General features: G+C 55.1%; 1 long non-coding RNA gene across 1 annotated transcript; it reads left to right on the forward strand.

Moving 5' to 3' along the window:
• The first annotated feature begins 30 nt into the window (after positions 1-30).
• On the forward strand, positions 31-17,567 carry LOC136162631 (uncharacterized). Its single transcript, XR_010662158.1, has 3 exons — positions 31-1,199; positions 5,508-5,676; positions 16,946-17,567. It is a non-coding gene; the product is annotated as an uncharacterized lncRNA (long non-coding RNA).
• Positions 17,568-25,138: the final 7,571 nt, after the last annotated feature.

Below are 25,138 nucleotides of genomic sequence, written 5' to 3' on the forward strand. Positions count from 1 at the left end.
GCCCCCTGCTTTACGGCGTTAACCCTAGTAGTGGCTCTTTGAAAAACACCGTCATGCTGGGAGAGATTGAAGGCGGGAGGAGAAGGGGCCGACAGAGGATGAGATGGCTGGATGGCGTCACCGACTCCATGGACATGAGTTTGGGTGAGTCCCGGCAGTTGGTGATGGACAGGGAGGCCTGGCCTGCTGCAGCCCATGGGGTCTCAAAGAGTCGGACACGACTGAGCGACTGAACTGAACTGAACTGGTGGTGGCGAGTTCCGGTCCTGCACCTCCTAAATACTGAAATATGGGGATGCCTACAGGAAGTGCCTGCGCGCCCCTTGAGTGCAGCGGCGCCCCAGGGAGGGGCAGAGCTCCCCGTCCCCGGGATTCGCGGGGCGCTGGGGGGTCGCGTCTCTCCACCGCCGCCCAAGCCGGGGAGCGGCGGCCGCGTCCACAGCTCCCGGCCGGCCCCGGCGGTTCTCCGCGTGGCATCTCCATTAATTTCGGGACACCCCTGTGAGGGGCCCTGGCCTTCCAACTTGGAAGAGAGGAACCTTGAGCTCCGAAAGGTTCAGGACCTGGACTCTGGGAGCTGCGCCCACCGGCTCCCCCGCAGGACCTGCGGCGGGGCCGGCGGGGCCGGCGGGGCCGGCGGGGCCTTCCCGCCCCTGGGTCAAGAGAGCTGTCTCCTGAGCCCCCAGCGCGGAGATGCGAACTGTCCCTGCGTGCGCGCTAGTCTGGGGTCTGCGGGGTGATGGCCCAGACAGGTATTATCGCCTCCGGTTGCAGATGGGGAAGGGGAGGCCCGGAGCGGAGGGCTCGGCGGCCCAAGGAGAACCGGGAGCCGATGTTCTGGCCCCAAATCCTGTGCATTCTCATCCCACTGCCCTGCTTCTACTACCCACGTGGGTCTCAGAATCGTGGATGGTCTCCGGAGCCCCACGGCCCCAACCTGGGCCCTTGGATACAATAACCTACAGTCTCTTATTTCACAACTAAAAATGGGAACTCCGAATATGACCCAGGAACCCCTGCAAACAAAAGGACGGAGCATTTGAAATGGAAATGCTCAGGGAACGGGAGTTGTGTGGTTGTCATAGATACAGAAGCCCTAACTGGCAGCTGGCTGGAGTCCAGCCCCTCCCAAGGAGGATGCCAGGGCCAGTAAAGTCCCCGTCTGACCCCGCCTGGCCCAGAGTCTGTGGCTACCAAAGGTAACAAAACCAGCTCTGGATGAAGAAAGGCATCTGCAGCCACCTGGCTGCCTGGGCCCAAAACAGAGCCCATTAGGAATACCCCTCCATCCCCGCTCAGATGGCTCTCCTAGCCATCCACTTCCCTGCCTCCCAGCTGGCCTTTTCCAAACCTCTCTGAAACACAGTCTGAACTAAACTCTTGGGTCCAAATCAGGTCCAAATCCAGTCTCTGCTGGCAGGGGTTACCAGACTGGTCTCCATCCTGTAGCCTAGAGCCACCCCCAAACTGTGCACCCCAGATTCCAGCCCCAAGCTGAAAGTACTTCTAACTCTAGAACTCAGACTCAAACTGGGTTCCCAGGTAAATGGGTCTTGCATTTCTCCCCACCTCCCCACTGGCACCCTTCCGCCCCACCCCACCCACCGCCTCCCAGATAGAACCTCCCAGTGAAAATGAGAAAATCAATCTTCTAGATGTCTTGAGTGTTTTTGCAGTCCATCCGGTGGTCATAGCTAAAATCCTGAAACCAAATAGTGTATTGTTAGCAGGTAAAGCAATTTAAACGAAGCAGGTGATCTGTTTATTGCCTTAAGTTTTAAATCCTTTTATACTCTTCCCAAAATGTGGTCAGACTCAGAAAAATCACAAGTGGAAATGGAAGAGAGGAATAAAAGATAGAGGAATAAAAGATAGAGTAATAAAAGGTAGAGGAATAAAAGGTAGAGAGGGAGAAAACATTTTGGAGCTTTGTTTTTTAGAACATTAACTGTGCTTTGACCAGCAGGAACTAATTGGCTAATGAACCTGTTTCCATGAACAATTTTTATAAATACAGAATGTCTCCGGGCTGCTCCCTCAGCCTGACAACACGAGCATGTCTGGGCACCCTCTCCGCTCACCTAGGTCCCTCCACCAGGCTGTCTTGCTCCCCAGGGCGCCCTTACCTCCCCCCACAGCTGAAGTCGGGGTGGGGGCGGGGGGTCCTTCCTCCCCTGACCCTCAAACCTAGTGAGTCTTCCTGGCTGTGTTTTCAAGGCTCCCAGCTCCTTCCCAGTGGAAACACTCATCTTTCCTTGTAATGCCTTGTTCAGTTTCTCCTGGCTGAGCTGAGTCAGGTTCCCTATCACAGCACTCTGGGGAAGTAGCCCAGATAAGAGGAAGGGAAGCACCTGTGTGGTTTATTCTTTAGTAAGTTTGTTACATATGTTGCCTCTCTGCACATTCACAGCAAGCCAGAAGCAAGTTGCTTTATGGCTTTTCACAGTGCAGAAACTGAGGTTGAGAATAAGAGAGGCTGAGAAGCTACCCAAGGACACAGACAATGGGCACAACCACGGAAGTCAGGACTGGGAAGGCAGAGGCCGCACTCCCAACCACCAGACTACGAAATGCACACTGAGTGGTCTTATCAGATGGATGGAAGAATGGGTGGATGGTGGGTGGCTGGATGGACGTGGGTAGTCGGTTGGATGTGGGTGGTTGGGTGGATGGTGGATGGTTGGGTGGACGTGGGTGGATGGTGGGTGGTTGGATGGATGTGGGTGATTGGATGGATGTGGGTGGTTGGATGGACGTGGGTGGATGGATGGATGGGGGTGGTTGGGTGGATGTGGGTGGTTGGATGGATGTGGGTGGATGGATGGATGGTGGGTGGATGGGTGGACAGTGGTTGGTTGGATGGATGGTGGGTGGTTGGATGGATGTGGGTGGTTGGGTGGACGTAGGTAGATGGGTGGACATGGGTGGATGGGTGGACGTGGGTGATTGGGTGGACGTGGGTGGATGGGTGGACGTGGGTGGATGGATGGATGGTGGGTGGTTGGATGGATGTGGGTGGATGGATGTGGGTGGTTGGATGGATGTGGGTGGATGGATGGACGTGGGTGGATGGGTGGACAGTGGTTGGTTGGATGGATGGTGGGTGGTTGGATGGATGTGGGTGGATGGATGTGGGTGGTTTGGTGGACGTGGGTAGATGGGTGGACATGGGTGGATGGGTGGACGTGGGTGATTGGGTGGACGTGGGTGGATGGGTGGACATGGGTGGATGGATGGATGGTGGGTGGTTGGGTGGACGTGGGTAGATGGGTGGACATGGGTGGATGGATGGATGGTGGGTGGTTGGATGGATGGTGGGTGGTTGGATGGATGTGGGTGGATGGATGGATGTGGGTGGTTGGGTGGACGCTGGGGGGTTGGATGGACATGGGTGGTTGGGTGGATGGTGGTTGGTTGGATGGATGTGGGTGGATGGATGGACGTGGGTGGTTGGGTGGACGCTGGGTGATTGGGTGGACGTGGGTGGTTGGGTGAACGTGGGATGGATGGATGGTGGGTGGATGGATGGATGGTGGGTGGTTGGATGGATGTGGGTGGATGGATGGATGTGGGTGATTGGGTGGATGGTGGTTGGTTGGATGGACGTGGGTGGTTGGGTGAATGGTGGTTGGTTGGATGGATGTGGGTGGATGGATGGACGTGGGGGTGGTTGGGTGGATGGTGGCTGGTTGGATGGATGTGGGTGGATGGATGGATGTGGGTGGATGGATGGATGGTGGGTGGTTGGTTGGATGGACGTGGGTGGATGGATGGATGGTGGTTGGTTGGATGGATGTGGGTGGATGGATGGATGGTGTTTGGTTGGATGGACGTGGGTGGTTGGGTGAGTGGTGGTTGGTTGGATGGATGTGGGTGGATGGATGGACGTGGGTGGTTGGGTGGATGGTGGCTGGTTGGATGGATGTGGGTGGATGGATGGATGTGGGTGGTTGGGTGGATGGTGGGTGGTTGGATGGACGTGGGTGATTGGGTGGACGCTGGGGGGTTGGATGGACATGGGTGGTTGGGTGGACACTGGGTGGTTGGGTGGACGTGGGTGGTTGGGTGAACGTGGGTGGATGGATGGATGTGGGTGGATGGATGGATGGTGGGTGGTTGGATGGATGTGGGTGGATGGATGGATGTGGGTGGTTGGGTGGATGGTGGTTGGTTGGATGGACGTGGGTGGTTGGGTGAATGGTGGTTGGTTGGATGGATGTGGGTGGATGGATGGACGTGGGTGGTTGGGTGGACGTGGCTGGTTGGATGGATGTGGGTGGATGGATGGATGTGGGTGGATGGATGGATGGTGGTTGGTTGGATGGATGTGGGTGGATGGATGGATGGTGGTTGGTTGGATGGACGTGGGTGGTTGGATGGATGGTGGTTGGTTGGATGGACATAGGTGGATGGATGGATGGTGGGTGGTTGGATGGATGTGGGTGGATGGATGGATGGTGGTTGGTTGGATGGATGTGGGTGGATGGATGGATGGTGGTTGGTTGGATGGACATAGGTGGATGGATGGATGGTGGGTGGTTGGATGGATGTGGGTGGATGGATGTGGGTGGATGGATGGACGTGGATGAATGGGTGGACGTGGGTGGTTGGGTGAATGGTGGCTGGTTGGATGGATGTGGGTGGATGGGTGGATGTGGGTGGTTGGATGGACGTGGGTGATTGGGTGGACGTGGGTGATTGGGTGGACGTGGGTGATTGGGTGGACGTGGGTGGATGGATGGACGTGGGTGGTTGGGTGAATGGTGGGTGGTTGGATGGATGTGGGTGGATAGATGTGGGTGGATGGATGGACATGGGTGGATGGGTGGACGTGGGTGGTTGGGTGAATGGTGGCTGGTTGGATGGATGTGGGTGGATGGATGGACGTGGGTGGTTGGTGGATGGTGGCTCGCTGGATGGATTCATTGATGAATGGTAGGATGGATTGGAAGCAGGAAAGCAGGCCTTGCCGGCGGGAGCAGTCAGCCAGGGTCTATGGAAGTGGCAGAGCTGAAATTAAGAGATTGCCTTCCTGGAGAACTTGAAGCTTCAGGAAACCCATATTTTGTTCCCTAGTGATAAGTCGTTCATCAGGCACAGAGCTGATAGGACTTGCTGGGAGGCGACAGAGGAACCAGACGTGGCAGATGCAGCAGGAGTGCTGGGTGCTCCCCAAAGCAGGCAGCAGGCTGGGTGGGGAGCATTAGCTCTTTACCAGCCAGGCCCAAAACCTTGGATACATGGCAGGTGACGAGGGAGGGTGGTGGGAGATGCTCAGGGCCCAGGGCCGCCAGGCGCAGCTCACCAGATTTCCCAGCTGGAGCCAGCCTCTGCTGGGCCACCTTCCCAGGGAGCTGCTGACGCTGCCTGGTCACCCCAAGGCTCCTGCCGCCGAGGTCGGGGGGGCTTGTGTTAAACCTCCTTCTCCCCTAGTAACTATGGCAGCTGGTTTGGGAGACTCTGTCCCCCTTTTCCCTCCCTGACCTCCGCTCTCCCTTCCCCCGCAGCTCCCCCACAGTCCATCAGGACAGGTGGTGGCCCCATGATCCCTGCGGCCCGGTGGGCCTGCCGCTCTCCACCCTGATCTCCAGAGGCCATTTCTAGTCCTGACTGTGCCACCCTCGGCTTACTCCCTGGAAGGTCCTCCTCCTCAGCTCCCAGGCACAGAAAGAGCAGGTAAGGCAGGAAGCCGCCAGCTCTTGAGCCGGACTCTGGGGTTTCTCCTGATGTCTCATGTCAGGTTCCCCCCTTCCAATGGCCTCTGCCCAGCTTGGACCCCGACTCCACATCTCGTCCCTTGGCTCCCTTCCCCCACCCTCCACCCCCAGCTGGGAAGCATCCCTCCATCACCCGCCCTCCAGGTGCCATCCTCCCAAAGGTCAGCCTTGTATCTTGTGCTGTCCAGTTTGCCTGGCACCGACCTGTGTTAGAGCTGAGAGCCCTCATTGCCAGCACGACCCCACCTCTGGCACTCCTATAGGCTCAGAGGAGCAGGGAAGCCCGGCTGGGCTGAGACGCCTACTGGGAGGGGGCGTACTGTGTGCTAGACCCTCAAAGGAATGCTTTCGCTTTCACTTCCTGTTGGATCGAAACCCACCCTAACTAGTTTGGCTCAGCTGGTAAAGAATCCGCCTGCATTGTGGGAGACCTGGGTTTGATTCCTGGGTTGGGAAGATCCCCGGGAGAAGGGAAAGGCCACCCACTCCAGGATTCTGGCCTGGAGAATTCCATGGACTGTATAGTCCATGGGGTCGCAGAGTCAGACCCCACTGAATGGAATAACTGGTTTGAAAGTCCCCGGAACTAAGCCCTGTGCTCTGAGCCTCCACCTGCCTCCAGGCCTGGGCGTCTCTGGGCGGGCCCTCTGCAGGTGGGGCGGGGCGCTGCTGGCACCAGTCTGGCCTGGAGCCGTGCTGGGCGGGTCGCCCGCAGGAATCCCAGGAACTCAGCGCCTGCTTCCACAACCAGGCCCCACCTGTTCCAGTCCGCAAATGGTCTGCACGCCCGCTCCCCCCACTTCTTGGCCCGGGGAGCTCCTCCTGTGGAGAGAGGTTCCCAGCCAGTGAGAAAGAAGCGGCTCTTGTGACAGGAGAGATGGAAATCAGACCCAGAGAGCCCGGAGATTTTTTTCAAAGGCTTTGGAGTATTTTTCCTGGTTGGCAGGTGGGGGTGGGGGTTGGAGGTGGCGGGGAGCGGGTGTGGATTGTGCAACAGCGGCATATGGGGCCATTTTTAAGGACTAGAAATCTGGCTGTTGGTTTCCCACCTGTTTCCCCGTCATGTCAAACTATTTCCATTTGTCTGTGTTATAAAACCCGCTGCAGCTGCCCTTCCTGAGCGCCTGCTGTATGCTCGTCTGAGTCCTGGCCTGGGGATCATGAACACAGTCTCCTTAAACCCCGAACGTGGTGGTAAACTGTTATGATTTTCACAGATAAGGAAGACGGAGGTTCAGAGAGTCCCAAGGCCAAAGTGGATGGCAAAGCTGGGGCTCGACCCGCCCTCGGCCTGGCGTCCACAGCGTGTCCCTCTTCCACGCGCACATGCGATTTCCCCGCGGCTGGACCCACAGTCGCCTTGCAGCCAGCCCTCGGGCCAGGCGCCCGTCTCAGACTTCTCCTGCGTCGCCCCTCAAGGCGCCCTCGATCCGGTTCCCACGGCTGCACTTGGGTCGTTGCCAAGGTTTCACGTCTGCAGCCTGTTTCCGTGGGCCAAGATCCAGGAGCCCAGTTGGGTCGCAAGATGGGAACATTCTCGGTGGGACACGTAACCCAGGAAAAGGGTGCCCTCCGTGTGGGCGAGCCAGGGTGCCGACCCGAGGTGTGCCTCTCGCCCGGGGGCTGGAGGGGACCCAGGGCGGCAGCAGGGCACACGGAAGCCAGGCAGACCCAGCACCCGCCTCGCTGGGTTTCCCACGGCTCGCTGAGAATTCCCTGACGAGGAGCAACCAGCCTAAAATAGAAAAGCTGACACAGGGGAAACGCCAGGGGCCGAAGTCTGTGCCCAACAGCTCTCCCAGGGAGTCTGTCCGCTCGCCTCCATCCTCAGGGTCTTTAATTCCCCCTGCAAACAGCTCATGGCCTGGTATTTGCAGGGACCAGGGACGTGGACAAGACTGGCCGGCCTCTACGCTTCCTTGCCCCGTCTTCTTCTGTGAGCCCGGCCTCAGGGATGAAACCGGAGGCAGGGAGGGCCGCCTGGCCACGCCCAGACCCTTTGCAAGAGCTTCCAGCCCCCAGCAGAAGGGACAGGCGTTCCCCAGCTGTGGCCTTGCTCTGGGAAGTTGGAGCGGGCTGGAAATTGGGGCTGTTTGGTTCTGTCTGGGGCAGAGGAAGTGGGGTGTGGATGTTCTGGCTAGTTCTAATCCCAGACCGTAACTTAAGTAGAAGCTGTCCAGAGGAGGGACTGCAAGGGTGGGGTGCCGTTTAAATAAGAAGCAGTGATGCCTAAAGGCCCAGCGAAGAATGGACCTCAGTGCCACGTGAGAGCACAGACCCCTTCGGGGAATCATTCTCTCCCAAACAGCTGCAGGAGTCGCAGGCTGCCAGAGGATGTTCACGACAACATTTTTTTTTTTTTTTTCTATTTTGGCTGTATGGCTTTTGAGATCTTAGTTCTCTGACCAGGGTCCAACCTGAGCCCCTGCAGTAGAAGCGCAGAGTCCTTCCACTGCACCACCAAGGAAGCCCCCTGGCAACGTTATTTACAATGATGAAATACTTGGAGACAACATAAACGTCCATCTCTGAGGGAAGAGGCGAATCAGTCATGTTCTTGTTCACTTGCTAAACTGTGTCCGACTCTTTGCCAACCCGTGGACTGCAGCACGCCAGGCCTCCCTGTCCATCACCAGCTCCCAGAGTTTACTCAAACTCATGTCCATTGAGTCAGTGATGCCATCCAACCATCTCATCCTCTGTCGGCCCCTTCTCCTCCTGCCCTCAATCTTTCCCAGCATCAGGGTCTTTTCCAATAAGTCAGCTCTTTGCATCAGGTGGCCAAAGTATTGGAGCTTCAGCTTCAGCATCAGTCCTTTCAATGAATATTCAGGGTTGATTTCTTTTAGGATGGACTGATTTGATCTCCTTGCTGTCCAAGGGACTCTCAAGAGTCTTCTCCATGGTACACTGCCTCCTGGAACATTCTGTAGACTCCAAAGGAATGAGGCAGCTGGGGCGTCGTGCCTGGGGGACAGCCACACACGGGGAGAAAGAGAACCTGCATGAGACCATACAAGCTCTGTGAGGGGAGACTGAGGAAGGCCCCGGCCCCGGAGGACTCACCCCGTGACAGCTGCCGGGGGCGAGGGGACGCGGCAGCATCCTTCAGTTTCCCTTTTATGCCCCTGAGATTCTCCCAATTGATGCCCTTTGCGATTAAACAGAGTAATAATGGGTCTCGTTCATTTCCGCAATAGGAGAATGACGCGTGCTTTAGCTAGGCCACTGCAAACATCTCTCCCTCCATCCAGCCCATTCCCTGGCCCCCTCTCACCCACCAGCACCCCTGAAGTGGACCCACATACCCCGTGCTGCCAGGGGCCATGGACGTGACGCTGGCCCCATAGGGCCCCTGCGCTGAGAAGTCCTCCTGGCCAGACCCACAGGCCAGTGGTCCCAGAACGTGGTTCCAGATTATAGAATAGGCTTCTCGTGGGTTGGTGGAAAGTCAAGGAGGCCTTTCCAGATGGTGTGGGACCAGAGGTACCCAAGGGGAGGGGCTGTCCGGCAAACAGGATGCAGGCTTGGGGGCTGGGGGCAAAGTGGGGAGGGCATGGAGAACAGGCCACGTAAACAAAGGCCAGTGACTTGGAGGCGCAAAGGGGCGATGCTGGAGCAGTGAGTAGGGCCAAGCCCGCAAGCTGCGGAGAGCCGGAGCAGAGGAGGCAGAAGGGGAGAGCTCAGAGCCTCCTGCAGCTCAAGGCAGGGAGGCCAGCCCTCACACCTGGGGTCACTCCCGGCCTGCAGAAGGTCCAGAAGACAAAAGGATGACAGAAACCAAGCCTCCGGGGGCAGCAGCAGGAATGGGGCTGGGAGCAGGGCTCTGGGCTCAGGCTGGGGCCCCAGAGACTGGCTGGGTTGCCCAGAGGAGCCTGGACAACCACCCTGTGGGTTCTGCCTCTTCTCCTGAAAGTGGGGCCGGACTCACCTCACAGAGCTGCTGAGTGAACAGAGCCACTGTGAGCCTGAGACCGCTGCCTGGCCCCCAGTGGGGAGGGAGCCTCGCCTCGCTGGGAAACGTGAGAGAAGGAGGCAGCTGCCTGGCCCCTAGAGGGGTAGGAAGCCCGAGCCTCTCTGGGAAGCTGGGGAGAAGGAGGCAGGCCTGGGCCGCGCCTGCTGGTTTGGTGGTGCTGGATTGTCTCAGCTTTCGCTCATTACCTGGAAAGCTTGAGATTTCTCCATCAAATCTGAATGAGAGTATTGCTAGGTAGGGTATGCTGGGTTGCAGGTTCTTCCTTTTTCTCGCTCTAAGTGTATCACGCGATTCCTTTGTATGTTATTTGTCACTCTTCCCTTGCTGGGAGTAAGTACTTTATTTTTGCCTTTAATTTTTGTCAGTTGGATGACGATGTGTCTCTGTGTGTTTCTCCTTTGGGTTTATCCTGCCTGGGATTCTCTGTGCTTCCTGGACTCATCTGACTGCTTCCTTTCACATGTTAGGGACGTCTTTAGCTATTAGCTCTTCAGATATTTTCTCGAATCCTTTCTCTCTCTCTTCTCCTTCTGGGATCCATATTGCGTGAATGTTGGTGCGTTTAATGTTGTCCGATCAATGGACCTGAGTTTGAGCGAACTCTGGGAGATGGTGAGGGACAGGGCAGCCCAGCGTCCTTCAGTCCGAGGGCTCTCAAAGAGTCGGACACACAACAACAGCGGTCTCCTAGGCTGTCTTCATTCCTTTTCTATTTTTGTATGTTCTGTTTGTAACAGTGATTTTGAGTGTTCTGTATTCCAGGCCACTCATTCATTACTCTGCTATTGATTCCCTCCAGTGTATCGCTCAGACACGACTGAGCCACTGAGCAGTGTGTTGTTCATCTCTGTTTGCTTTTTAGGTCTTTGGTTAACATCTCTTGTAATATATTCTCCGATCTTTTTCTGAGATCCTGGATCATCTTCACTCTCATTATTCTGAATTTGGTTTCTGGAATGTTGCCCATTTCCACTTTATTTAGTTGTTTTTCCCCGAATTTTATCTTGTCCCTTCGTCTGTGACATAATCCTCTGCCCTTTCATTTTGGTCAACTTTCTGTGATGTGGTTTTCGTGCTGGATTCTAGTTCCTCTCGCGTCTTCTGACTGTCCTCTGGTAGATGAAGCTAAGACGCTTTTATAAGCGTCCTGATGGGAGGGACTGGCAGTGGGGAAAACTGGGTCTTGCTCTGGTGGGAAGGGCCACGCTTGGTAAGACTTTAATCCAATGGATGGGGCTCACTCCCTCCCTGTTAGTGGTCTGGGCTGAGGTGACCCAGCCTTGGAATCTGCACGCTCTATAGTAGGGTTCGTGGCAACCTCCAAGAGGGCTTATGCCAAGGAGAAGCTCCCAGGATTGCTGCCGCCCGTGTCCCATCCCTGCAGCGAGCCACTGCCCGCCCACACCTCCACAGGGGACGCTCCAACACCAGCAGGCAGAGCCGGCTCAGCCTCCCGGGGGCATTGCTCCTTCCCCCTGGTCCTCGCGTGTGCAAGACTGTCTGTGACCTCTAAGAGCAGAGTCTGCTTCCCTCAGTCCTGTGGAGGTCCTGTAATCAAATCCCGCTGGCCTTCAAAGTTAGATTCCCTGGGGATTCCTGGCGTCTTTGCCCCGTCCCCAGGCTGGGAAGCTTGATGTGGGGCTCAGAACCTTCGCAGCAGCGGGAGAGCCTCTTTGGTGCAACTGTTCTCAGTTTGTGAGTCGCCTGCCTGGTAGCTTGGGCTTCCCTGCTGGCTCAGCTGGTTAAGAATCCGCCTGCAATGTGGGAGGCCTGGGTTCAGTCCCTGGGTTGGGAAGATCCCCTGGAGAAGGGACAGGCTACCCACTCCAGAAATCTGCCTGGAGAATTCCATGGACTGTATAGTCCCTGGGGTTGCAAAGTGTTGGACACGACAGAGAGACTTTCACTTTGCCTGGTGGGTCAGGGGTTGGATTTTGTCATGATTGTGTCCCCCATGCCACCCTGTTGCAGCCTCCATGCTTCCGAGTGTGGGGTATCTTTAGGGGGCTCAGGCACTGTCTTGTCGACGCTTGTTCAACAGCTGGCTGTGATCCTGGTGCTGTCACAGAGGGAGATGAGCCCATGTCCTTCCACTCTGCCATCTTCACCCGGTTTTTCTCTCTTTACATGCTTTTCTGAAAAGTATCTTAAGAGTCTTTAGTGTTTCATTTTAATTTATCAGCTGGATTTTCTGCCTAATGTGTTGTGTGTGTATAGTTTTTAGTGGCTTCTCTAGTGGTTAAAATAAGTATATTTCTAAATTTATTCCACGGTCTGCATCATATTACTACTTTCTCATTTCAGGTAAAATGTGGAAACCCTGCCAGCATATTGATCCCTATTCCCACTTGCCATTGGGTTGCAGTTGCCGTGTGTTAGATCTAAGGACACAGAAAACTCCCATGAGAAAATGTAATGATTTTTCCTTCAACCATTGCATCTCTTTTTTAAAACTTAAAAGAACAAAAATAGCCTATTTTCCTAGGTATTTGCAATTCCCAAGTCGCATTCTCCATTCCTGGCATTTTCAAATTTCCCTCTTGCTTCATTTCCCTCCTTCTGAGAACATCTCTTAAAAGCATGTCTGCTGGCCATAAATTCTTTCAGTTATCCTTTGTATGAGCAGATCTTTATGCTTCTTGAAGGATCTTTTGTGCGGGATTCTCTTCTTTCACTCTAAAAGTGTTATCCCACTTCCTTCCGGCCTCCATACTTTTGAATGAGAAATCTGATGTCATTCGATTTCTTTTCAATATTTTTTGATAAGCTTTATCTCTATCCAACTGCTCTAAAGAGTTTCTTTCTTTGTCTTCAGTATTTGGCAGTTTGACTCTGACATGTCTTGGTGTGGGCTTGTTTTAGTTTAATCTAGTTTTGGTTCACTCAGCTTCTTGAATCTCCAGGTAGGCTTCTCTCTTTTTCTGGATTTGGAGGTTATCCGCCACTTCTTCTCTTTGAGCACTTTTCTACCTCTGCCCTCTCTCTACCCCCAACCCAAGCCTCCAGTGTCACGAATATTAGATCTTTTGTTAGGGTCTCATGGGTCTCTAAGGCTCTCTCTCTTTTCTTCCCCCCGGCCTATTTTCTCTCTGTTGTTCAGCATGGATGATTCCTATTGTTCTCTTTTTCTTTTCTCTCCTCGCCCATCTCCTCTGATGTCGAGCCCATCCACTGAGTGTTAATTTTCAGCTACTATGTTTTTCAATTCTGAAATTCCCACTTGGTTCTTTTTACGCATTCTCTTTCCCTTCTGAGACTTTTTCTTTCCTTGTTTTAGGGCTGTTCACAATTATTCAATACAGCCTTTTCATGTTAGCTGATTTAAAATACTTTTCAAATAATTTTAAGATCTCTGTCGTTTCGATGTTGGCATCTATTGATTGTGTTTTTTCATTTAGTTTGGGATCTCTCTGACTCTAGATATGACCAAGAGTTTTTAACTGAAGCTGGACATTTTAGGTATTATGCTATGAAGTTTGGGGTCTTTCTTGAGCCTGTTTTCAGTAGCTTCCTCTGACACTGGTCCAGCAAAGAAATGAGGTAAGGGCCCTGCCTCCCTGTGGCTGCCAAGCGGGGACAGAAGTCCAGCCCTCACCTGAAGGCGGTGGTCCTTGTTAATGCCGAGGAGGGCAGGGGTTCCAGCCCCCTAAGAGGGCCTCGACCAATACCTCCCCAGCTGGACGGGGTAGGAATGTCTCATCACTGCCCCAGCGTGGCCTCCAGGGATGCTGTGGCCACGGGATGTTCCCACCCAGCGGAGGTGAAGCTCCCAGCTCCTTAACTGTCTTTCTCTGACACCGCACCAGCATTGTAGGGGGCTGTGGGGACAGGGTTAGATGCTCCACACAGCCCGGGGAGGGGGAAGTCGTCCTCCCACCCAGCTTTTGCTGGCCTGAGTGCGGTGGAACCACAGCGCCTTCTGGGGTGTTGGGCTACAGAAGAGTTGTTACTGTCTGAAAGTTTTCTGTCTTGCCAGGCTGCCGCTGTTGTGGTCCTTCCGCTCAATAGAGCAGGTTTTTGTTGGACTTTGTGTCTAGTACCACTGTTTCTTTCCAGGCTGGCTTCTTGGCTGTAAGAGGGAAAAGGGAACCCCGGGGAACTCACCACCTTGGCATTCCATCTTCCTAGAAGCAGAAGCCATTTAGATTCGGTGAGAACCAAGAAGCAGGCCTCTCAAAGTGTGTGGCTCGCTCATCCTGAACTAGGAAACAGTACACCCCGAGTCTGCTCTAGAAAGAGAAATGCAGAGATGGGCTTAGGACCTACCAACGTCCCCGTGCCTGCCTGTTGTAGTCAGTCAATGTTGGATGGATGGACAAAAGGACGGATGAACAGAATACGATAAGTCAAAGTGAAAAGTCACTCAGTCCTGTCCGACTCTCTGCAACCTCGTGGACTACAGCCCGTCAGGCTCCTCTGTCCATAGAATTCTCCAGCCCAGAATAGTGGAGTGGGTAACTGTCCCCTTCTCCAGGGGATCTTCCCAACCCAGGGATCAAACCCAGGTCTCCCGCATTGCAGGCAGATTCTTTACCGTCTAAGCCACCAAGGAAGCCAAACGAACGTTCAAGCTGAGAACTCCGGCAGGTGTGAGCATCTGTTCTCAAGTCTGGTCATGGAAGTTAGCTCACTCGGTGGCATCATACACTGTCACCCGCCCGCCTTCTCTACAGGTGGCCGGCTCTGAGCGCGTTACTGAGCCGCACTCTTTGTCTCAGGCCCAGGATATCTACAGGCAAGCGTAAAAGCAGCGGTGGCGATGCTGGTACTGCTGAGACGTGCCGAGAGATACCAGTGGAAACAGAAGTGAAAATAATTGAGAGAGTGGAGTGAGGCAAAAAGAGGAGAGACGTCGCTCATTCTTAGAACACGGATCATTCAACCACTGGCATGATTCTAAAGAACAAGGGCCAGATCGTGGAACAGGCGAACTCTGCTGTGCTAACGATGTCGACAACAATACTGAAGAAGCGTGGAAGAGTGATGGAGGAGATGGAGAAACTCAGTGGGTGGAGGCCGGATTAGCATCAGCTTCCAGTCCTGCTCAGCTTAATGCTGATTCAAGAGAAAGCGAAAAGCCTTCACGAAGACTTGAAGAAGAAACACAGTGAAGAATGAGGGAATGAATCTTTTAAGGCCAGCCATGGCTGCTGTCATCAGTTCAAGGCTAGAGTCAACCTTCATGATGTAAAAGTGAGTGAATGCATTTGCAGCCGCTGCCTGGGAATCTCCTGAAATGCTTTGAGAATTTGTTGAGAAAGCGCATATGGACTGGAGCAGGCTTTTCACTGTGGATGAGCCAGGACTGTACTGGAAGACGACGCCAGACCAAAGGTCCATCAGTAAGGAGGAAACACTGATGCCAGGCTCCAAGGCAGGAAAGCATAGACTCACTCTGTTGTTTGGTGGCAGTGCTTCCAGTGATACGAACCTGAAGCCTCTCTCCGTTTATCATTCAGAGAACCCAAGAGCCCTTAGGAAGAAGCACAGCCACGGGCTCCCTTCCTGCTGGGTAGACGAGTAACCCCAAAGTCCGAGTTACACAGGCCATTTTCCAGGGCTTATTTTTCCACCACTTAGAGAAATATTGTTTGGAGAAGGACGTCGCTTTCAGCATTCATGTGCTGCTTGACAATGCTCCAGGCCACATCCCACTCATGCACGTCTTTTATCTCAGCCTCAAAGTAGTGCCATCTGCCACCGAAGACTGTGTTGCTCATCCAAACAATCAACCAGGGAGTTACAGCGACAGCCTAGTTATTTACATCACACTTTTTGTCAGGCAGTAAAAGCAAGTGATAAACGAGGAAAGACCTGGCGACGATTTTGGAAGGATTGTAACATCTACAAGGCCTTCCCTGGTGGCTCCATGGTAAAGAATCTTCCTGCCAATGCAGGAGACACGGGTTTGGTCCCTGGGTCGGTAAGATTCTCTGAAGAAGGAAAGGGCAACTCACTTCAGTATTCCTGCCCAGAAAATCCCATGGACAGAGGGGCCTGGCGGGCTACCGTCCAGAGCTGGAGCAACTTGAGCAAATCGATAAACAAGGGATAGAGCATCGGATGATGACACAGAATATAAAATAGACGTGCGTGAGCCCTTGCGGGTAAAAAGAACTGACTGGATGACCGGGAGAGGGGAGACAGCAGCCCAGATCGTCTGGGAAGTTACCGCCCCCTCCAGCAGGGGGCATTTAGCCCTCTGCTCCCTCAGGGTGGACGGTGCTTTGTGATGGTCTTGGAAAGACACGGCCTCAGGCCGCGACAGACAGCGTGGAACAGGACGGATGGGATGAGACGGCGCTCCACCCTGCAGGCTCTTTTCAAAACCCATAACCCCAGACTCATCACACGAAAACAGCAGACCTTCCCAGACTGTCTGCAAAACACCTCGCCAGCCGGAGCCTCTCCAAACTGCCGGTCACAAGAAACAGGAGGAGGCTGGAAACCATCTCCCACCCGTCTCGGGGGGGAGGAGGCTGACGGCTGGAGTCCAGGGGGCTTCCAGGAATTCTGAACAAGGACGAGGCCAGCCTGTGCCAAGGGCGCCCCCGTGGCTTTGTTGGGGGGGGGGGGTGCTTCGAGCTGTGTAAGGCAGGAGGGAGGGGTAACTAGGAGAAGGGTCTACACTCTCTGCGCCATCGGAACGTCTCTGTAAATCTGACGCCACCCCGAAACGTAAGCTTATTTTTAAAGAGAATGGGAGTGTGACCCCTGTTTGGCCAGCAGGATCACTGCGGAGCGGGGGCGCGGGGCACCAGGGGCAGGCGGCCGCCCTGCTCCGGCACTCAGTCGGTGCCCGCCCCGCCCGCCCGTGGGCGCTGGGGAGCCGGGCGGGGCTGGGGCTCCTGCCAGGCTCTGGGGTCACCGCGACTGTGCACCGCCCACACTCCCTGCCCCGCTCTCTGTCCTGCTTATTGGCCTGGGGTCCCCACACCCCCGCAGCTCCTGTGGACGCCTGGTGTCGTGTGCGGGCCGTGGGCAGGGCAGCCAGCCAGCTCTGACACCTACCGATGCACACGCAGCACTAGCCTCGGTGGCTCAGCTGTGCGGCGGGTCAGCAGCGGCCTCGAGCCAGGGTGGCCGCGCAGGTTCCGGGGCTGGAGCCGGGAGGTGCCGCCGCAACCGGGTCGTCTGGCCCTGCCTGGAGTGCGGGTCAGGGGGAGCACCCCGGCTCCCTGAAGGAGAGGCTGGGGTGGGGGCACCCCTTCACCTTCTGCCCCCCACACTTACTTTCCACTCTGTCCCGAAGCTTTTAGGAAGACGACGCCACCCCTCCCACTGTTTCAGAGAAGGTTCCGCCGGGCAGTACTGCCCATGCCCCGCAAACGCAGAGACGCGTGGAGCAGGAGGGGAGAGAGTGTAGAGAGACCAACAGCCAAGCATCTTGCTGCTTAAGAGGAAGCAGGAGCAAGCGTCGTTCAAAAAGACACTGCACCGGTGTTCACTGCCGCAGCGTGAGCAGCAGCCAAGACACGGAGCAAACTAGACGTTCACCCACAGCGGACGGATGAAGACGCGGCAGGGAGTCCCCGGCGGCCCAGCGTTTGGGGTCCCAGGCTTTCACGGCCGTGGCCCGGGTTCAGTCCCTGGTGGGCAGCCTGAGATCCCACAAGCCACACAGCAGAGCGGAAAAAAAAGAGATGTGGTACATATATATGATGGACTATCATTCAGCCATAGAAAAGAGTAAAACAATGCTATTTGCAGCGACATGGATGGACCCAGAGATCATCAGCCTAAGTAAGTCAGACAAAGACAAATATTTTGATATGACATCACTTATATGTGGAATCTAAAATATGACACAAATGAACTTAATCTATGAAACAGAAATAGACTCACAGACACAGAACAGACCGTGGTTGCCAAGGGGAGGGAAGTGGGAGAGGGGTGGGTTGGGAGTCCGGGGTTAGCAGGCGCCAACCTGCTAGAGGATAAGCCCAAGGTCCTACTGTGTAGTACAGGCCATTGCACTCAATATCCTGTGCTAAACCACAGTGGAGAGTATGAAAATAAAGTACATGTATATACACACACACAGCTGAATCACCTTGTTGTAAATTGTTCAGTTCAGTTCAGTCGCTCAGTCGTGTCCGACTCTTTGCGACCCCATGGACTGCAGCACGCCAGGCTTCCCTGTCCATCACCAACTCCCGGACCTTACTCAAACCCATGTCCATTGAGTCGGTGATGCCATCCAACCATCTCATCCTCTGTCGTCCCCTTCTCCTCCCGCCTTCAATCTCGCCCAGCATCAGGGTCTTTTCAAATGAGTCAGGTCTTTGCATCAGGTGGCCAACGTATTGGAGTTTCAGCTTCAACACCAGTCCTTCCAAGGAACACTCAGGACTCATCTCCTTTAGGAGGGACTGGTATAAATTGTAACACAATGATTGAGAGCCATGTCGGGGAACACCGCTCCGAACCCCCTCCCCTGCCCCACCCTCCTGCCCAAGCAGCATGCGGGGTGTGCACGCATGCAATGGAGAATCACTTCTCTTCTTGTGTAAGGTGATGGTCTGCGAGCTCCCCACCTTGTGGCTATTATTTTGGCAGTTACCCTCGGCATTTTGAAGACCAACTTTCTTGAAGGTGAAAGTGGCTCTCTTCCATCCTCCCGAATGTGGAGAGAACTCAGAACGCTCTGGTCTCACCCCACCCTGCCGCCCCCAAGCCCCTCTTCTTAGACTTGGGTTCACATCAGCTTCCAGGGAGAGAAGCCCAAACACCACACCTTAGACAAAACTGGGCTCTCCTTCTCTGCTGTGGAAACACAGTCTGGGAAAAGCGGTCAGGGCTGGGTGGATGGGGGCACTCCTGCAGACGGCAGGACAAGGGCACCGTGTGCCCCCGTGCAGGGGGAGAACGGGCATTTGACATCAACCCGCCGTCCGCCCTGCAGTCCACGCTCAGCGGCGGTCACCCACGAGTTATCAACTCCCTGGCTCACCGTCGCTCGCAGTGGCCCCGGCCCTCTGGGTTCAGCGTCCTCTCACTGGAGTGTACCTGCGTGGTCTGAGCGAGGCCTGTCGTGCTGAGGGCTCTCGCGTCGGTCTGCAGAAGCCTCTGCCCCGTGAGCGGCGAGAGGCTGGCCGCTGTGCCCTCTGTAGGCGGCTCTCCAGCGTCTCCATCACCACCCCTGGAGCCCTGCCCTGCTCCTCTGCAGGTGGGCCTTCCTTCCCACCGGCTGTTGTCTCTTTTATCTGACTGCTCCCTGTACCCTGCCCTCCTCCTCCTCCTCACCAAAGCCAGTCTCTCCAGGGCCCCTGGCTTCTGAAGAGCCAGGCTCCAGACCAGAGGCATCTCCCGTGGCTGGAGACACCCCCGGCCCTTTCTGCATCCTCCCTGCCAACCAGCCATCCAAACAAGGGTCCGCCAGTAGCTTTCAAATATTCTTACTGTTGAGGTGAAATTTACCATCTTACAGTCAATGCGTGCGTGGGAGCGCGCTAAGTCGCTTCAGTTGTGTCCAACTCTTTGCGATCCTGTGGATTGCAGCCCAGCAGCCTCCTCTGTCCCCAGGATTCTCTAGGCAAAGATACTAGGGTGGGTCGCCACGCCTTCTTCCAGAGGATCGTCCCCACCCGGGGATTGAACCTGGGTCTCCTGGAACTCCTGCATTGCAGGGTGGTTCTTTACCTCTGAGCCGCAGGGGATGCCCTAAAGTGAATGACCTCTACCTAATCCAGGTGCATGTTCATTACCCCAAAGAACGCCCCACCCAGTCAGCAGTCACTCCCCTCCCCATCCCCACCAGCCCATGGCAACCCCTAACCTACTTTCTGTCTCTATGGATTCACCTACTATGGATGTTTCATATCAGTTAAATCCGACAACAAGTGATCTTTTGTTTCTGGCCTCCTTCACTTAGCACCACAGCTTCAGAGCTTATCTTTGCCGTAGCATGTGTCGGCACTTGATTCGTTTTCAGGGCTCAACAATACTCCGTTGTGTGGACGTACCATATTTCACTTATCATTCGCCACCTGATGGACACTTGGGTTGTTTTCTCTTTGAGGCCGTTATGAAGAGCACCTACATGGTGCACAATTTTTTAAACAGCGACACTTTATTTTTTAAATTAATTACTTTGGCTGCAATGGGTCTTAGTTGCAGCAGGTGGGAGTCTCCACCTCCACCACCCGTGGTGGTCTTTGGTTGCAGCATGTGGGACCTTAGCTCCCCGACCAGGGATCAAAGCCACGCCCCCTGCAGTGGGAGCAAAGACGTAGGTGCTGAGCGGCTAGGGAAGTCCCTTTCTTCCTTTCCCCCCTCGCTTTTTTGAATTTATTTTTGTTATTTTTGGCTGTGCTGAGTCCTCATCGCTGCTCTCGGGGGCTTCCTCTGGCTGCGGGGAGTGGGGGCGCCTCCTGGCTGCAGTGCTCGCGCCGAGCGTGGGCTCCAGAGCTCGGGTTCAGGAGCTGCGGTGCGCAGGCTTAGCTGCCCCGGGCGGGCAGGATCTTCCCGGAGCGGGGATGGAACCCGTGTCCCCTGCATTGGCAGGCAGCCTCTAACCACTGGACCGCTGGGGAAGTCCTTCTTCCTCACGGAAGCATACTTGGCCCTGTTCGCTTGCTCTTCCTGTCTGTAGGCCATACTTCCTTGTCACTCTCTGGGCCTCATATGCTCGTTGACAACTGGACCTCCTGAACGTTATAATGTGGAACCCTGGGAACCAGACTCTCCCTGGCCCAGCAGTTTGCTGATGCTACACCAGTGCAAGGTTGCGGCTGTTTGTCCGCTGAGTACTCTGAACTCAAGTTGCAAAGCCAGGGTTCTGTGCTGTGTGGCCACAGGGCGTGTTCAACTAGCTTGCCGGTCAGCTCATGAGTCAACACAGGTTTCCTCCGCCGCTGAGGCGAGGCCACCGTGTCCTAGACTGCTTCCCCGCTGGTCCAGAGTTCAGATACAGTGAGTTCCGACGGGTTTCGCCAGTGTCTGAGGAGTCCGGGGCCCCTGGAGCCCTCTCTTCTGCCGCTTCTGCTGACTTCACTGCAGCCTGTTGCTTTTCAGCGTTCTCTGATGCTTTTTCAGTTTCTCAATGACAACCTTAGGTGTGGATTCACTCGTGTTCATCCTATTTGTGACTTGGGCTTCCTGAATCCCGGATTCATTTCTTCCATCTATTTTGTTGAAGTTTCACCTCTTTTTTTAAGTCTTTATTGATGCTGGTACAATATTGCGTCTGTTTTATGTTCTGGTCCTGTGGCCACACGGCACTGTGGGATCCTCACTGCCTGACTGGGGGCCGAACCTGCACCCGCTGCGTTGGGAGGGGAAGTCTTAACCGCTGGACTGCCCGGAAAGTCCCCAAGTTTCACCTGTTATACGTTCAAATATCCCTCCACCCCCTCTCTTAATTCTCTTTGTCTGAAGTTCCTATTGGATGGATGACCTAGTGCCTCTTCCCTCTTTCTTAACTGAGTTTTCCAGTTTCTACAATATGTCTTTTTCCGAAACTTCATTACAGTTGGTTTCCTCAAACCTACCTTTGGCGGCACTAATGCTCTCTTCAGCTTTGTCTAAGCTGTTATTTGTCCCTTCCTCTGAGTTTTAAATGTCCATGTAGCCTACATTAAAAAAAAATTTCTATCAGTTCTTGGATTTTTTTTTCCCCAAACTTCCAGATTTTTTTTGTTAGTCTTTTAAAAATTATTTTACGTCTTCAATCATTTCAGACACACTTATTTTATAGCCTTGAGGTTCCTTCTCAGAAGCAGAGGAAATAGAGAGAGGACACAGACGGGGCCATGGAGTCTCAAGACAGCAAAGCAGAACGCTTTCCTTTGGGCGTAAATAAAGCCCAGAGGGCTGGCTGCATCGTCCTGTAAGCCGTCAGAGCCCCAGGGGTGCCTGGGCACCTACACTCCCAGCGAGGATCCCGGAGCCCCAGGGACTGCGGCACTGGGCAGGTCCAGCCTCTCTCCATCGCACCACATGATGGCTTCTTCAAAGAAAACTCAGTTTTCATGGCGTGCCTGCTAAGCTGCTTCAGCCACGTCTGACTCTTTGTGACCCCGTGGACCCTAGCCCGCCAGGCTCCTCTGTCCATGGGATTCTCCAGGCAAGAATACTGGGGTGGGTTGCCATTTCCTCCTCCAGGGATCTTCCCGACCCAGGGATTGAACCCACGTCTCTTGCTTCCGTCTGCCGCATTGGCAGGAAGGTTCTTTACCACTAGTGCCACCTGGGAAGCCCTAGCAGTGACTGTTGGCCACAGGGAAAACCAGTTAGGAATAAAAATAAAATCACCCACAATTCTAGTTCCCAGGTTTAGCTGCCACGAACCCACTAGCCCAGCTCCCTGGCTCCCTAGCTGGCTTGATTTTCCTCCATGGCATCAAGCGCCATCAGGCACTCTGCATATCTTATCTATGATACTCTGTGCATCCCTGGGAGCATGTCAGCTCTGAGACAGCGGGTGCTCTGTCTTGTCCCCTCCTATAAGCGCAGAGCCAGGATTCAGGAGGGTGGGGCATGGCTCCCTCACCAGCACCTCCGGAGGTGGAGGGTGGTGAATGAGCAAATGCACGTGCAGTGCCGTCTCGTCAATGAAAACACCTACTGCGTTTGCCGTCACAACAATCCTACAGGCAGGTATTTGCTGACCCATTTCACAGCCAGGCAGACTGAGGCTCCTCGTCCTGGACGACTTTCTGCCGCCACCTTCATGTGGCCGATGACCTCCCACTCTGGAGGTGTGGGGGGACAGAAGTGAGAAGGCTCACTCCAGTTGTCATCGCATCCCGGCGGCTCCTCACGCTTCTCTGAGAGAACTAGCCAATGGTTTGGGGTGCTAGACGCCCGCCCCCCACACCCCACCCCCTACCACGATGCAGGCTCCTGGAACGTATTTTGGAGGTGAAGTGTGAACCCCCACCCCACTCCTCCTGAGTCCAAACTGTGCTCAAACTAGTAATTTAACCTCACGGTGCCTCCATTTTGAGGGCTTCCCTACGTGGCTCAGATGGTAAAGAATCTGTCTGCAGGGCCGCAGACCTGGGTTTGATCGCTTGTCAGGAAGATCTGCATAATTGTCCCTACCTCTTAAAACCGGCGAGTCAGTGAAATGATGTATGAAAAGCTCTCGCCGCTGCAGCTGGCTCACCCTAAATGGTCATCATGGGACCGCAGGAGTAGACACCCTTGCCCCCATCCACCATGGCTCAGCCGGTGCTGGGGGGAGACAGAGGTTCCCTTTCCTTAGCTGTTCTGCGTCCTCCGCAGTCTCTGGGGGAAGGCCGCACGATAACGAAACTTTTAAGAGACTTGTGTATTGACTCAACTATAAACCGACAGCATCGCTGACTGGGGTCTCCAGGGGTGTGGCTGGGGGGACTGCAGCAGGGAGCCACTGAGGCCCTGAGTCCTGGGCTGGCCTGAGCAAGGGCTTACTCAAGGCCAAGTGCAAGCTTTAAGGAAATGGCTTTAGGTCTGCAGGGCTCCTGTTGGACTGATGGGGCACCTGCCCTGAGTTTCGCAGGTGGAGCCTGGAGAGGGGGCAGAGGTGCAGGAAAGGTTGTTCACACGGCCACGACGCGCTTGATCTCTTGTAGGGCCTGGGGGGCCTGGAGCCCTGCTCTCAGGGAATTGTCACGCCCCCTGAGGGTGCAGACGGCCCATATGCAGCCTAACTAAGTGAGAGACCAGGCCAGAGACGGGAGCCACGACCGAGGCGGACCGGGGGCCCGCTCGCCCGCCACGTGCCTTTCTCCTTCCGCAGCTGCAGGGTCAGGCCCTATTTTTATCCTCCTTTGAGAGACGAGAAAACCCCGGTTGGGGCGATTAAGTGACTGTGTCCCAGGCACATGGAGGCCCAGTCGCTCATGTCAAAGCTACGAGAGCCTTGGGAGAGGATGGAGCCAGAGGAGGTGGGGAGCTCAGGGCCAACCCCCCAAGAAGACTCGGGGAGGGGACTCTTCACTGGGCCCGAGGGGTCGTTAGCCCAGGGGCCGAGTTCTCGTTTCTCTTACTGATTCTACTTCCCAGAGACTTCTCCAGCCTCAGGGAAGGTCACTTGGCTGAGCTCTCTTCGCTGTGGGTGAGTGAGCAAGGAGGACCAGTGGACAGGGGGAAGGCAAGAAGCAAGGACCTAGGTCTGTGCATCAGACCCAGGTTCTCAGGGGCGGCCCAGGCTCCTGCTAGACTCCTGGGAGGGACTCCTCCGGTCAGTGGGAGGCCAGAGGAGGATGGCCAGGGTCCTGGGCATTCTGTCTGCAGACTTGCCAGCCTGGTTGGTCATGGATGGCCTCTGTGTGCGTGCCACCCAAGTCCCTGCAAGGTCTGGACCAGGTGGAGAGGCTCTTTGTTTGGCCTCAGGAGGAGTGGGGTGGGATCTTCTTCAGCAGAAAGGTGGACCATGCTGATGGCCAGAGAGCCCAGAATATCTACGAGGATGAGAACCAGGCGGCAGGAAGGCGATGACTAAAACAGAAGTGGGTAAACTGGGGTGCCAAGGTGGGGCTGCGGAAAAGCTGCGACCGGGATGGTCGTTCCAAAGGAGTTCATCGGCAGGTCCTCACCTCCCTTCTCCAACCTTCTCAGGTTTGTAAACTAAAGAGGCTGAGGTCTTCCCCAGCCAGAGCATTTTCCCCGCGGGGTGTAAGAAGTCCTGCGTTCCAGCGACAGTTCGGAGGGTGGGGGAAGGGTTTGGCCTCCTCTACAAGCTGCATTTCCCCGGAGGCCAGGCGTTGGTGTCTCAGCTCTCTGGGCCGCACGGCCACTTCAGCACCCAGGGTTTCCTCACCTGTAAGCCGGGCGCAGAAGGCCTGCGCTGGGTGGGTGTGGGGCCGCACCCGCTCAGGTGAGCCGGCGTCCGCTTTGATGTTGATTTTATAAAGACGCCCGTATCTGCGGCAGCAGCACGCCTGCTCAACCTGTAACAAACCCAGTGACCCCAGGGGCCTGGGAAGGATCCAGCCCACACAAGGAAACTCCACCTTGCGGCTGGCAGGATCAGCGGGTACCAAGGAAAATTTGTTATGCTTTTGACTTTCCATGGGGGTTTAACATATGGAAGGGCTTCCCTTGTGGTTCAGCTGGTAAAGAATCAGCCCGCAATGCAGGAAACCTGGGTTCAGTCCCTGGGTTGGGAAGATCCCCTGAAGAAGGGAACGGCTACCCACTCCAGTATTCTGGCCTGGGGAATCCCATGGAGTACAGTCCATGGGGTCACAAAGAATCCGACAGGACTGTGACTTTCACTTTCACTAGTATAGGCAAAGTGTATCCACTTTAGGTTATGAAAGTGAAAGTGAAAGTGAAGTGGCTCAGTTGTGTCTGACTCTTTGCAACCCCGTGGACTGTAGCCCACCAGGCTCCTCCGTCCATGGGATTTTCCAGGCAAGAATACTGGAGTGGGCTGCCATTTCCTTCTCCAGGGCATCTTCCCAACTGAGAGATCGAACCTGGGTCCCCTGCACTGCAGACAGACGCTTTACCT

This window comes from Muntiacus reevesi, chromosome 3, assembly GCF_963930625.1.
Source record: "Muntiacus reevesi chromosome 3, mMunRee1.1, whole genome shotgun sequence".
Lineage (NCBI taxonomy): Eukaryota > Metazoa > Chordata > Mammalia > Artiodactyla > Cervidae > Muntiacus > Muntiacus reevesi.